At 53.5% G+C, this 14,875-nt stretch overlaps 1 long non-coding RNA gene across 1 annotated transcript in view; it reads left to right on the top strand.

Moving 5' to 3' along the window:
* Positions 1-14,875, top strand: part of LOC118976884 (uncharacterized) — a 40,643-nt gene that overhangs the window by 22,483 nt on the left and 3,285 nt on the right. The window lies entirely within an intron of this gene.

Raw genomic sequence — 14,875 nt, 5'->3', positions numbered from 1 at the left:
TGTTTTACTTTTTAAAAACATTTTGAATTAATATTTTTAATGTCTCAAAGCTTTTTCTCATCATCTGACTGCTCCTCTTCCCAGAACCGATTTTTTTATAAGTATCAACACCCTCAGTAGTGGGGTATTAGCTTTTTTGTTTACTTGCTTTAGTCCGTATTTCTCTCTCCTTTAAGGTCAGTTTTTGTGTTTATCTTGACCTTTCTCTTTCTTATTGTTGCTCGTTTCATGTGTCTGCTTATCCACAGCCAAGATAAGTCTGGCAGCCATTGTGAGTTTATTCCTTAGCTAATAAGCAAACAGGATTAGAAAAGTTGACTAATTGGCCAAGGTCACTGCCGATAGAAACGGCCCACAGCTGGTAATCCCATCCAGCCTCTGCTCTCCGATCTGCTCCTCCCTCCCCACCCCGCAGCCGCGCCTCCAGGTAGCAGGTGTGGCTTACATTTCACCTGCTCCAACAGCTCTGCGCCCTGGAGGGCAGACCTGCGTCTGTCCCGTCCTAACGCCCTTCCTCCCGCGCCCATCCATCTGGGAGGTTCTGGGACTGTCCGGTATCAGTTGTTCGGTCCTGCTGCCTCTGTGCGAACTGGACCTGCATTCTCAGTCCACGACCGAGGTTTGCCAACGCAGGGTCTCCGTCCCAACACTCTGCGTACCAGGCCTTCGGTACCTGCTCCCCGGCAGACGCGAGGGATCGTAGATCGATTAGGCCCTGGTTCATCCACTTGGTTGGCTGTATGAAGGCTGAAATGTTCTGCTCGTAGCAGGACGTGGAATAACTGCGTCAGTAAAAAGACAAAAGATTTGGTCTTCAGAGCCCGGCGAACACCAGGTCCAAAGGAAGAATTACAAATACCTCCTTCAGCTTTTGCCACCTTCTGCTTTTACAGTTGAACAGATGTTTGTTTTTTTAATTTTTTCAAGGGCAAAGATCGTGTACTAGTTAAGGCAAACAAAATGGTTATTAACCAATGACCCAAAAGTGTACTGGCTCAGACATGGTAGAGGTTTAGTTCTTGTTTATAAATAGTCCTGGTGGGTGTCCCTGGTTGGTGGACCACCGTCCTCTATGCAGTGGTTCTGGGACCCGGGGCTCCCCATCCTGGGGCTCCGCCGTCCTCTGGGACCTCGTTGTCATCTCCAGCAGGCTGAGGGAAAGGCACAGAGCACCGCCTGGCCGCCCGCCCTCCCAAATGCTGGCACCCGTCACTTTGCTCACATCCTTTGGCAAGACGTCAGTCACGTGGCCACACTGACTGTGGGGCAGATGGGAATGTAGCCGGGCTGCGTGCCAGGGAGAAGTGGAGCGTGGATTTGGGGGGACAGGGAGCAGTCTCTGCCCGAGAGAGTGTGGGGAACCACCCTGGAGACACCTGCCAGAGTCCCACTCACCACCTGGCGAGCATGTATTGCGGTGCACCCACCGGGTGCCAAGTCTTGTGCTGGGGGCGCGGAGCACAGAGAAGAGGCAGGTGCACCTCTCACCCTCCCCAGGGTAGCGGCCGAGGCGGAGGGGGGTCAGAGAGCATCACTGGGAGGCAGGGGCTCTGTGCAGCACCAGGGGGAAGCAGTGGGCCCGACATCCCAGAAGAGGAGGAAGGGTTATTTCTGCAGGCAGATCCTGGTGGCTTCGTAGATGCCCAGCTTTCTGGTCCCATCCCGCTCACCAGTATTTCTCAGCTGAGGCTGTTGATTAATGGGATGTAGGAGCCGGAAGCAGCCCTAGAGACTGTCTGGCATCTTGCCCCCTCCAACCCAGTTTAAAGATGGGGACTGTGAGACCTCAAAGGGGAAGCAGCCTATCTGAAGCCACGCAGCTGGCTGTCAGCGGGCCCAGGCGTGCAGGCCGCAAGCACCCTTCCCACAGCCAGGCAGGTGCAGGCCCTTGCCTTTTCTTTTCTTGTCTTCCATTCTGACTGGTGTCACATTTCCTAGCCCCTGGCCTTGGCCGCCCCAGACAGGTGTGCTGGCCTGCCTTCTAAGTCCTATGGTTGTCAGGGGATGGGCAGACCCATCCTGGCTGGCCGCTTCTCCCTGGCCCGATGTCCTTTGTCAGGGGCAAGGCCCACAGAGTCCACACCCAGGGTCCTCGCAGCCTCCGGTCAAGACTGGGGCTCCTCTGTCTGTGGAGGAAGACCTTCCACTGGGGAAGTCACATGATGGGGGTGGGGTTGGGGTTCTGGGCACCCACTGGAGTGGCCCCCCCACAAGGACTCGGGGACCCTGGGGCTTCCACCTGCACAGGGGAGAATTGAGGGGCCTCATGACCCAGCTAGGGTGCAGGATTAGGGAAATGTGGAATAAACATCAACCACATGTACTCGAGCCCATTTTGTCCTCATTTTCCACCACTGAGAACTTTCTCCTTTGAACATCCGTCCGACTTGCAGAGAGGAAACAGTGGAGTCACTGGAAGGACACTGGCAACACTCCTCTGTCTTCGGGAGCCTCTGGTCGCACCCAGCGAGATGTCGCCGTTTACAGGGAGCTTCTATTTACTCCTGCGCTTTTTTGTCGATTCAGCAAATGCATATAAAATCTGTAAGCATAAAGCTGCTAAATACCAGGGGTGTGGAGAGAGCTGGGACTCGGTCGGTGCCCTCTCCTCTGGGTCTTGGTCCCCTGTGAAACGTGACTCAGTTGTACCAGATGGAGCCTGTGGCTTCCGGAAGGCAGGCGCAGCCAGGGACAGGAGCTCCAGGGCTGTGGCCCCCAGTGGGCAGCAGAGGACCCCACCCCTCGGGATCTGGGCCCTGTCTGGTGAAGGCGCCATACCCACCTCCTGCGCAGACCTGTGCTGGGGAGTAACTGAGCCAGCAGGGCGGACAGCGGGCCAGGGCCTGGGTGGACAGGAAGCACTTAATCCACATATGACAAGGCGGCTAAGGACTCCGGGGGGCGAGTATCAGGGCAGGTGAGGGCTGCTGCATTCCTGAGCACTGTCCGCATTCACAAGTAGTAAGTAGCAGAGAGGAGAAAGCCATGGTGTGACCCCACCAGCCCAAGTCCCCATTGGGTGGACGGGCAACCAGAGGCTCATGGAAGGAACGTGTAGCCTGTAGCCCGTTCACATGCAGTGAGACAAGACCAAGGACATTTGTTTTTCAGGTGCTTTTTGATTTCTTTTTTTTTTTGCCTTCTTTACCAGTCTTTTAAGGTCGTATTTTTCTTTGCTTTTCATTTTCAGAGACCATTGAATGATTCTGTCCTTCATTTGTTAATGTCATGTTTCAGAGGGGTAGGAGGTGACCCAAGAAATAGCTCCAGAAGGCACGTACTTAGCGGAGAAATAAGCAAGTCTGCTGTCTGGCTCAGTGAGGAACTTTCCGACCGTTGGTGCGGACGCGAGCGGTTGCGTGTGGGAGGTGGTGGACCCTGCAGCCTGAGATTCTCCAACAGAAAACCGGGCAACCGGGCAGTAAAACTAGTAGAAAAGGGGGTTGTGTGGTCCCTGAGAAAGAGGTCAGATGGGAAGAGCCTACGTGTTCTAGTCCCCCACTGAGTCGGGGGCAGGGGATTCTGCTGGTGCATTCAGACCACCCTCCTCACGTGTTTGCTGGGCGCTGAGTTCCAGGTCCCACGTAGGTGGTAGCAGATGCATCTGGGGGGCCAGCACACGGGGCCTGAGTCGGGCCACGTGCACCAAGCAAGCATAGAACAGAGGGGTTAATCCTCCAGATTTGGACTCGTGACAACCAGAGGGCTGGGTCCCCCCGCCCCCCGGCTCTTCACAGTTCACCCCCCCGTGAGCCACAACTTCCTCTTTGGAAAGTGGGCACGTGCGCATTCGTCCCAGGAGGACTTACTGTCCCTGCAATACACTCAGCACGGTTCTTAGCACTGGGGCTCTAGCGAGGACAGGGGTGTCACCATGGGGTCTAGCTTCCAGGTGGGGAGGAAGAATGAAAGAAAAAAACTTTCTAGGAGTGATCAGCTTTGAGGAAAATAAAGTAGGGCATAAGGACAAGAGGGGGGACTGAAAGAGACAGGGCCTTCTGGGGACTTCTCTGGTGATGTGGTACCTGAACGAAGCCTGAACCCTGAGAGAGCAAGTCAGCACAAAAGTTTGGGGGAATCGAGTCCCGACAGAGGAAGCAAGAATTGCAAAGGCCCTGGGGCAGCATGTTCAAAAAAGGTGTCAGTGTGGGAATGACTAAGGGGAGAGGAGGAGGAATTTGGGCCGGTCAGCAGGGCCTGCACTGTGTATATTTTTAAATCCATTAAAAGTGTTTTCCAATTGTTTTGGACATATATTGGATCAAAATTGGAACCCGACTTTTCTCAGCATTGTCAGTTGCAGTTTCTTCAAAAAAGCTGTCACCAGGGCCGTGCTGTTCCCGGCATGGCCACCGGCATCCTGGGACAGAGCCCTGTGCAGGGATGAGCGATTTTTGTCTCCGAGGATGTTACATAAAGCCCACCCAGCTGTCTGGGCGAGGTGCAAAAAAAGTCAAATTAAAATGCAGATGCTCTCAAGTAAGTGAAATATTGGTGGGTACAACTCTCGAAAGAAAAATATTCGTGAGATAATGGGCTGTGGGCCCGCAGCTAGCTGGCCAAGCATTTGCTCAGCCAGGCCCGAGCACTGAGAAATCTCAAGGGCCTCTGTGTGCTGTGCCCTCCGGAAACCTGGCACCCACACCAGGCGTTTAGAAATGGGCACACCCGAGTGCTGGGGAACTCGGGCCAGGAAGTCGGCTAAGGACTTTCTGGCCACCTCCCTGTCATATTTTGGACCTGTCACCATGGACCAGGGGACTCCATATTATCAGCAGGGAGGGTCCACATGCCTTCTCACCCACTTCAGCCTCTGTTTCTGATCCGATCAAGGTCTTTAAGGTGGAGCTCCTTAAAAAGATTATCCTTTTTTCTTGTGGGTCTGGAGGGCAGGGCATAAAAGGAACGTCCACATCTGCGTGAACGTCCTTTATGTGCGCCTTAGAGCCACCAAGAGGAGCCATGGGGCAGGGAGAATGTGCGTGTGCTGGGGGACGTGCACTTACTTTGTTGTTACAGCATCTCTCCGGGGCGTTATCTCTCTGTTGGGTAGACGAGGAAACTGAAGCTCGGAGGTGAGAGGAGGGAGGTTGGTGGCTGCTTGCCAAGGGGCAGTGGAAGGGGGTACTGGGGAGCGTGGGCGTGGGGCCGGACGTGTGGGGCCGAGGCCTGGCTCTCTTACCCCGCCAGCTGTGGGACCTTCCGTCGATGTCCCTTCTTCTCACTCGGCCCCACTTCACTCACCTGTGAATGCGGTGGAAGCCCCTCCCCCTGTCTGGCTGTCGGGAGGATGAAGACTGTCAGGGATGTGAAGACCTCAGGACTCTGCCTCGTCCCTAGAATGTGCTCGGTAACCCGGGGTCCCCGCTGACTGCTCTCCGTGTGTCCCAGGCCACTGGGCTGCCAGGAAGTGAGGTGATGGCATGGCCCAGCAGGATTGTCCCCGAGAAGGACAACCAGACTCCACACTCGGAGTCCCTCTAGGTTCATGGATCTGTGAGAACTCGGAACCGAGGGACAAGGATCCTGCAGTGAGCCCCTCCTCCCCCACGGGGCCACACATTGAGCACAGGTGACAGATGGAAGAACCATCAACCACAGGTCCTTCGGCTCATTCTGCCCGTGACGGACACCTGTGCAGAGCAGATGCCAGCCTCTCAGTACAGCCTTTTGTCCCAGACTTACGCCGCCCGGCCGAAATCCGTTTTCCAGAGCCCCTTAGGCTGGCCCTGTTCTTCCCCGCCCCCTCCGTGTGGTTATGCTGCTTGTAACACTTTGGTGCATTGGTTACTCGGTATCTTCCACCTGGGGTTGGGTTGACTCATATTTTTGTGGGGACAGGAAGGTCATTACAAAGCTTCTGAGTTGGATTTGGACCAAAAGAGGGACTCGGAGCTGTGTCACTCCCTCCTCGTCCCTGTCTCCTGTCCTCTCCTCTCTCCACTCACCTCCCCCAGGCTCCCAGGCCCTTTAGTTTCCCACTCAGTCTTCCCGTGTTCCTTCGGCACCGAGGAGCGGATTATGCATTTCAGAGCCCCTTTTTTACGTGAACGGTTGCGTTCTTTAACGCCCACGAGTGAGCTCTTCACTCATCACTTCTCCACTTGATCAGTGTGTCCCGAAGTCTCTCCAAACCAGCCCCTCACGCTCCTCCTTCTTTGCAGCCACAGGGCACCCCCTGGTGTGTCTGTGCCGGAGCCTGTTCAGCCCCTCTCCGTGGTCTGGGCGTTCGAGTTGCTTCCCTTGGTTTTGCCCTTCCAGGTGAAGCTGCAGTGAACAGACGTGCACATGTGTACGAGAGCTGGAGGCTGTCTTCTGAGGACAGTCCGAGGAGGGGTGTCTCGGGGTCAGAGGGTACGTGCTCCCACGGTGTTGTCAGTGTGGCCCAGCCTCCCTCCGGTCAGCTCTGCCCTCAGCTGTGGGGCAACTTCTGCTTTCTGTTGAGAGTCGGTGGTTGGTGTCCGTTGGGAGTCAGTTACAGACCCAGACTGGGGAGGAAGACCACACGACCCACTGGAAGCCAAGCCCAAACCCAAATCCAGCTCTTCAGAGTCCCAGGCTCCCTCCCTCACTCCCTCCCACTGGTCCTGGGTGTCAGGGCAGGTGTACTGGCAGGTGTGGTGCACAGCCCCTCAGAAGCAGCCGGCAGGTGGGACACGGTGCTGGTGGGGGCAGAGGGCCGCGCCTCAGGCCTGCGGGCGTTCCCACTGCCCATTCCAGCAGCCCGGACGCAGGGCTACCTGGGACGTGTGTTCCTCGGGGAAGGCTGGGCTGGCATGATTAATTTTTCCCACCACTCAGAAACATGCTCTCACCCGATCAGAGGGACGACCGATGAATTTACCCTTAAGTGTTGGTACAAGGAGCTGTTTTTTCTCTTTCTATCAGCTTTTAAGCTTTTCTTATTCCATGCTCAGTAAATGACGCCTCCCTTTCATCAGACTTCAAGGTGGGAGAGACAGTGAGCGAGTCTGCCAACGGCCTGGGCACTTCAGCACGTGGGTCCACACTGTCCAGGCCGAGGGCAGGGAGACTGCTCCGGGGCTCCCCAAGGTGGGAGGAGGGCACGGGGCGGGCACTAGTCTCTCCAGTGCTGTGTGCACAATCCTTAGAAGGGTCACTGTTTGTAGATGGCGGCGGACAAGAGAAGGACGATTCCAGGAGCTGCTGGAGCAGGAGGGGTGGACTCTTGGACCTGCCCTGGGGTGGATGACCCCTCTGTGTCCCCATGGAGCATTCCTCCCCACCATGTACAAACTGGCCCAACCAGCCCACCCTGGCTGACCCCTGCTCAGATAGTCAACAAAGACGGCATGTGTGTCTGACACAGTTCTGCCTGCCTCTGTGCAGCGAGGTCCAGCTAGGTGGGGCGAGCTGAGCCGCTCCCATCACCCATCTAGCGGTTGGCCAGGACTTCTGCTCCCCCTCCCCTGGCTCACTCGCGTTTCATCACTCACTCACTCAGTGCCCTGAGTGCCTCTGGTGCTCCAGGCCCGGCACAGGGTCTGGGGGACACGGAGATGAATCTGACCAGGCCTGTGCTGCCTAAGGAGCTCATAGTTCGGTGGGGAAGGGCCCAGGCAAAGGGCTGTTTACAGAATAGGGAAGAAGATACCTAGGTGTGGTCTGCAGCAGGCCTCTGACCGCAAGAGGTGATCCCTGGAGATGCTGCCAAACAAGCTGAGCCTGGAAGGATGAGCAGCAGCTGTCGAAGCCCAGGAGAGAGCGTGAGCAAAGGCACTGGGGTTAGGGAGAGCATGGGGCTGGGGGGGCTTGTGTGGGGAGGCAGGAGACGGGCAATGTCAGGGAGTGGAACCGGCCGCTGCGTTCAATCCTGACTCAGTTTTTGATGAGTCCTTGGTTTTATTCACTGCTCTGTCCCTGGTACCTGCAACGGTGCCTGGTACACTGTAGGTGTTCGGTGACTGTTTTGTGTCTCAGCTCCGTGTCTCTACAATGAGAGTAGCGCTTTTTGTTTTCGTCTCTGCTGCTGCTGTCATATCCCAGTATTCTATACTAGGACCAGTCATATAGTAGGTGCTCAATAAATATTACTTGAGTGGTCAGCTGGCTGACGCCACAGCGCTTGGCCATTCTCACTAAGGAGCTGCTGTGATCGTCTCTGTAGCTGGAGAGGCAGCGACTGGCCGTGTTGGGACCGGCGTTGCGCACAGAGCTGCAACCAGCACCTGTTGATGATTGACGAGAGACCGAGTTCCACTCGTTAGTGATGACAACTGTGAGCCTTGGGCAATCAGACTAAGTGCTTTTCCAGCATCCTCTCTTCAGAGGCTCTTGGGAACTCCTGGGAGTGAGTCCCAGTCACCGGCATGTCCCAGCTCCGTCTCCCTTCAACAGTCTCCCAGTGAGGGCTGGGCTGTTCTGTGGCCCCGGGCTGGGGTGGGCATGGGCGTGTGTGGAGCAGTTGGCCCCTGGGGGAACTCGTGCCCAGCCTCTGCCAAGGACCTCCCTGGGTGCAAGGTGCCCATCACTGCCGAGAAGCACCCCGCCCCCCCCGCCTTCCTGAGGCCTCCCTGTGGACTGGCGGCAGAGCTGAGGGCACCCAGTCCAAACATCCATCTTGGAGAGGAGGCTCCCGAGGGTTACTTACTACGGTCTGGTGTGAGGAGCTCAGTGGCTTTTTTTAATGTATGATGAAGTATATCTCATGCATATCAAAGAGTATAAATAGGATGCATGTACGGTTGGGAAAATAAATAGGAAACGAACACCGGCGTACCCATTGCGGCTACTGAATAAATAGGAGTAAATTCCAGAACTCATCTGCACAGTGTCCGTGAGCCTCTGCTCTGGTCTCTGCACCCCCTGCAGCCTCAGCTCCTACCACACTCACTGCGCAACTTCATGGCCCAGGCTTGCAGCAGCCTTGGGCGGTCACTGCCTCTGCGCCTGTCACCCAATTAGGATGCCCTTCTCCTGTCAGCATCAGCCACGCTGGTCCTGCTAGCCTTTGAGGTCCCAGCTTAGATCCTCCCCTTCCCCATCCTCCAGGGACAGCTGCCTGTGTAGCCTCCCAGGCAGGCCAGGACTTCCACAATGCTCTGGGCTCACATGACCACAGTGACCTGTTTTTGTTTTCTCTTTACTGGGCCATGAGGTCCTTGGGGACTGACGGTCTTCTCAGTGCTGAGCGCGGGACTCCGCTCCACATGGGTGCTCAGGGGTGTTCCCTGGAAGCCTGGGCTTTGCTCGGGATCTCTAGGGAATGCTGGGTTTTCAAGGACCACCGGGGTGTCTGCTCCAGGGAGAAGTGGGTGCTCCCTCAGCATCTCCTCCATGTGCCACCCAGCGTTTCTGAGTTTCCAGGCATCATCCTCGTATGTGAGGTCAGAATGAACCCTTCTCACCAAACACGGAAGCGTTCTGGAGACGGAGAAGCCCTTGGAATCACAAGGAGCCAGAGCCATTTCCGAGAACGCAGTCAGCGAGTCATGGAGAGAGTTTGGGTGCAATGGGCCCTCCCCCTTGTCTGGACCGTGTGGTGCCTTTCTGCCCATCAGTAGCCCAGGTTCAGTTCCAAGACTGGCGTTATTGCGAGAAACAAGTTGCGACTAGAATTAAATGACACCGAAGCCAACTTTGCCTGGACAGCCTCGTTGTACGGCAGAGAGACTGTCGAGCCTTCGCCAAGTGCCATTCCCACACAGCAATGGCCCTTTTCCGTCTCGGACCCCGGCCTCTCTGCGAGACAGACACGGGCACGAGGCGCCCCCAGCACAGCTGGGGCTGAAGGCTTTGTCCTCCTCCCCCGAGTGGGGAGGTCCTCCCAGGGTTTTAGGAAAGCAGAAGCACTTGGAGTCTTCTTAGTTTTATTTCCGTATATGTGTGCTTTGAACGTGATAAAAGTAGAATAACGTAACCGAGGACATTACAGAAAATCTCTGAATATCCTCCCCAGGCACTTTTTTTTTTTCCTGAACAAGCAAGGCTTTGAAAATATTATTTGCAACCCTGGGTGGGCCTGAATTTTAATATGTTGTGCTGTTTCCTCTTGTCAGAGTGGGGGCATCTCCTTCATGTCACTTCATCCCCATCGTCCTTAACTGCTTGCAGTGACTTGGTGGGCCCTAACCCTGTGATTTTTCATTCCCTGAGTATTATTGATCGCTTGCTGAATGGCTTGTTGGAGGGAGATTTCTGACTCTTGGTAAGTGGCTCGGGGACATTGGGGTGGAGGAGTAACAAAGAGGGCACTTGGCGAGTGAGGACGGGGCAGAGAGCACCAGGACGCAGTGTGGGCCCTTGAGACTAGGATTCTCTCCACCATGTCCTTCTCTGGCAGGGTCACTGTCCAGCAGACCTATAAGTCCTAGCTGGACCTGCTGGCACCTTGTAGAAAAGACTGGTGTGGGCAGGAGGAGAAGGCGAGCAACAGGATGATGGTGTTGGAAGAGTGCTGATTAATGAGCTAGTGTTAACCTGGAAGCTGGTCAAAAGTCGGTAAGCGGGTCACCTGGACAGCAGTGGGGAGGTGTGCACATTGAGGCTGTGGGTTCTCTGAACCTGGGAGTGAGCAGGAGTCAGCCAGCTGATTTGATCCGAATATACAGTCCTGTCCTTGGGTTCAGCACACTCCCTCCCCCTGATCATAAGGGGGCAAGGTGGCCGGCAGCATCGCGAATCTGCAACACAGTGTGGTGGCCCCAAAGCCTGTGTGGTTCTCGGCAGCTTCAGGGAGTGTGCTGTGTCAGAACCGGGGTCGGGGAGGGGGTCGCGCAGCCCTGCCCCATTTGGGCTGGGGAAGACTTGCTTGGAGTAACGTTTTCCTTATGCATACTGTGACTTGAGTGGGACCGTGTGTAGGAGGGGCCTAATGGACAATAAGGAATGGGGTGCTTAGCTGGAGAGAAGTGGGCTGCCTTGATAATGAACCTCAGTCGTCGTCGTCATCATCATCTAATTGTAGTGGCTGCAAGTCACTGAGGTAGATAACATACAGCCGTTACTTTTAATCCTACAAGCTCAGTATTACCCCCACGTTACAAGTGAGGAAACTGAGTCTCAGAGAGAGGAAGCCGCCTGCCCAGGTCACATGGCTGGTAGACCACAGAGCCACAGCTGGACCCCGAGGGCACTGGAGGCCAGCGTTGCCAATTTCTTCTCACTGAGCATCAGATTTTCAACAGAGGCATTGCCTTGCAGAGGATGAAGGGGCTCATTCAGTTCCTGGCTACAGAAGCGGTGGCGGTGGGTGCAAGCCACAGTGAGGACACTTTGTTTTAAAGCAGAGGGGACCTTTCCCACCATGGCTGTTGGCTGGTCGCATAAAGCTGTCCTGACAGGTGGCAGGTTGCAGAGTGACGGATGGGAGGCGCTTACGAGGCTGGAGGGGCACCTAGCGGAGCTCCTCTGGGGGATTCAGAGGTCAAATGAGGAAGCAAACCAAAGAGTCTTGAATACCCCTTCTTTTCGAGTAGAGGTTCTTTGCTTGCAAGGAGCAGATATTGATGAGAAATTGGTTCTGACCGCCTTAAGCAAAATGCACTGTTTTTGTCGGGACATGGGGTAGTCTGTGGGGTAGAAGAAAATGGTGACTTGGGCTTTGAAGGGGGCAGAAATCTGGATGGCGGCAGTTCATCTCACTTCAGCACCACGGCCAGCGCACATAGGCGGTTACCGCCCGCCCATCACCCTGCTCCCACCCGCATTTTAGGGTGTCCCTGAGGACCCCTCTCTGACCCGCTCCCTTCCCCTCTCCCCTCAGCAGTCATCGCTCCCCGGGCTTTCAGGTTTATTATTCTCTTGCTTTTCTTCATCATTTTATCACATTGATATGTCTGAACAACGTAGGCTTTTTTGTGTGTCTGAACTTCATGTCAGTGGAAACATCCTATACACATTCTTCTGCCGGTTGCTTTTTCACACAGTGCTGTACTAGTGACTCACGTGTGCCCATTGCGGATTTCAGTCTTCTCACCACTGTCTGCAATTCTGGTGTCTGAATACAGGACAGGAGATCCACCGCACTGCGGGTGGACCGTTGTGCTGTCTCCAGCCTGTTAGCTAATGCTGAGCCTGCGGCCCGTGAGTGTTCTGGGCTGTGCACCCTGGTTCGTAAGTGCAGGTGTGTTTAGGGCTTGTGACCAGCGGTGGTGGTGGGTCTCCGGGGTCCGGGTGTGCTCAGTTTTGCAAGAAGGGTGTCATCCTATTTTCCAAAGTGACAGTAACCAAGTTGTGGTCCTTCAACTGCAGCCTGAGTCCCTGTGGCTTCATAAGCTTTGTCAGCATTTGCTGGTTTGGTGGAATTGTTTAGGTCTTGCCGATCTGACAGACGTTATGTTTTTCTCTGGTCACTGAGCCTTCCCTTCTTCCTGGTTTTTTACTGTTCTGAGAGGTTCATGGGCATAGTTTTTGCCCAGTTTTCTACCAGAAGTTTATTTTCTTACTGACTTGATACTAACATGATTGCATGATTAATTAATGAATGTGTGTGTGTGTGTGTGTGTGTGTGTGTGTGTGTGTATAGTCTCCCAGTTCTGGCCAAACCCATTACTTTTTAAAATATTTTTATAAAAAGATATAACTTAATGTTATTAACATTAATAATATGTTCCCTTAGAGTTTGAGCTTTTATGTGTTATTAAGATATCCTCTACCCCAACATTATAAAAATATTCATTTACATTGTCTTCTAAAAGTCCTTACGTTTTCCTTTTCATGGTCCTGTGTAGTCCATCCAGAATTGATGAAATGCTGGTTGGGTTCTATTTAGTTTTCACACGGACCCAGTTTTTCCAGTACTGTTTCTGCGAAGGCCCACCCCACATTGACGTCCTATGGGGGGCTCTCTGTGTCTGTTCTCGTGACAGAGTCATCTAAGGTTTTATTTCTGAAGCTGGATGACAACTCTCGATGTCTTATGAGGCAAGTCCCTGCCTTGTTCTTCTTTAGTAAACATCTTGGCTGTTATTATTCCTTTGCCCCTTGATGCATATTTTAATTTTACCTTTATTTGTATTTTTTATTCAGTGTAACGGGGGTAACATGGGTTAATGAACGGTACATATGGGTTTGTAACACATCGTCTATATTTTGCAGTGTGTGCTCAGCACCCAGAGTCCCCCACCGTCACCGTATTTTTGACCCCCTGACACCCATTTCGGAATCAGCCTGTAGAAATTGTGACTGGGACGGCAGTGAACCTGTAGATCACTGCAGGCAGGACTGATGTTTTTGAGGTGGTAAAGCTTGCACTCCACGAAGATGGTATTTCTCCCCTTCTACAGAGGTCTTATTTTGATGTCTGTTAGTAAAGTTTTCTGATCTTTATTCTGCTCACTTTTGTTAGATTTATTTCACTTTACATTTCAGAAAATATTACAAAGGCTATCTCTTGCAAGTAGATATCTTTATTGTGGTACAATCCACAAACCAACAAAATTCACTTATTTAAAGTTTTTGTATAGTCACAGAGCTGTGCAACCATTACCAGAATCTAAGTTTAGAATGTTTTTATCACCCTCGAAGAAACCCCTTCTTCACCGACCAGCCGTCACTCCCCACCCCCTTCTCCAGCCATCTCCTGGCGGGGAGGAGCGAGTGAGCGAGTGAGCAAGTGCTGCACACCTGCGCAGCGGGCTGTGCGTCTGCCAGCCTCTGCGGTTTTGGTTTATTTTGGTTCTGTTTTCCCCTCCTGCTTCTGTCACTGCTCTGGTTTCCACGCTGATCTCCCAGCCTCTTTTCTTCTCGTCTCCACTCTTCATCCTCCACCCTGGCCACACCACTTTTTCCAAAGACAACTGTGTTCCAACAGCATCTGTCCCTGGAAGCCCTCGGTAGCTCCTTTGCAATTCCGTGGCCACCATGGTTTCTCTGGAGAAGTTCAAGTTGACTCAGGCACCTCAGAAACAGACTTTTGGGATGCATCTCGTTCGTGAGTCTGGGGAGGCCTGCTTATTCCCTTGCACTTCCTCCTGAGCCAGAGTTATCTGAGGTTAACTGAAAGAAGAGGCTAATTAAGCCTGGAAACCAAGCTGCCTCCATGACAGGTGCTTTGTTTTGCTTGAGTGACTGCGATGACGGGCTTGGGTGTTTTAAGGGCAGCACTAATTGCGTCTCTTTAGACCAATTGGTGATCTATTCCCCGCCCTGCGGAGCCAGGGAGATGCCAGATTTCCTCCGCAGTCCATTTCTTCTGCCCACCTTCCCCAAGCGCCTAGTCCACTTCACATGCTGTTCCTGGATTGGAAGCGGGATTCCAAAGTTGGCCCTCTCAGGGCTCGCGAAGTCTAGTGAAGGAAAGAAAACAAGAAACAGGAGACCCATTAAAGAGATAGCATCTGTCCAGAGCGGAGGAGGGAGTGGGTTTCTAAAGCACTTACTCTTTTTTGTGACTTTCTGCAAACACTGGGCCATGGAGTAGCCAAAATAAGAGAGGGAGGCCACCCAGCACTCACAAACACGGAGGCAGGCACAACCACTCGAAAACCCATTTCGCAGTATCTGCGAAAGCCGAACTCGTGTGTACTCCACACCCTGGTCGTTCCTCTCCTGGGGGCATGTGGCCTGCAGGAAATTGCACCCATATAAATTGTACTTCAAAACAAAAAAACTACACACCTGCGTAGAACCCTGGTTCATACGTGCATGCTGCAGGATTGAGGACGTAATAACACTTGCAGTTTACTTTGAAATGCACCCAAGACAGAAGATGGACAGAGGTCTGATTTTAAAAAAGTATGGTTAGCACGTTCATTGTGGAATTTAGATCCTGAGTGTGTGGGTGCTCACTGTGAAAACTTTTCAACTTTACTGTATGTTTAAAAAAGTCCTGTTAAACTTGGGGGGAGTGGGCAGTGCATAGGTACATTTGCCAGCGCATGTGGATAGGAATGGTCATGGCAGGATAATGGCC

Source organism: Sturnira hondurensis, unplaced genomic scaffold, assembly GCF_014824575.4.
Source record: "Sturnira hondurensis isolate 20B ecotype Veracruz unplaced genomic scaffold, ASM1482457v3 Scaffold0021143, whole genome shotgun sequence".
Taxonomy (NCBI): Eukaryota; Metazoa; Chordata; class Mammalia; order Chiroptera; family Phyllostomidae; genus Sturnira; species Sturnira hondurensis.
The sequence above is the reverse complement of the archived record's forward strand: the minus strand, read 5'-3'. Positions and strand labels throughout refer to the sequence as shown.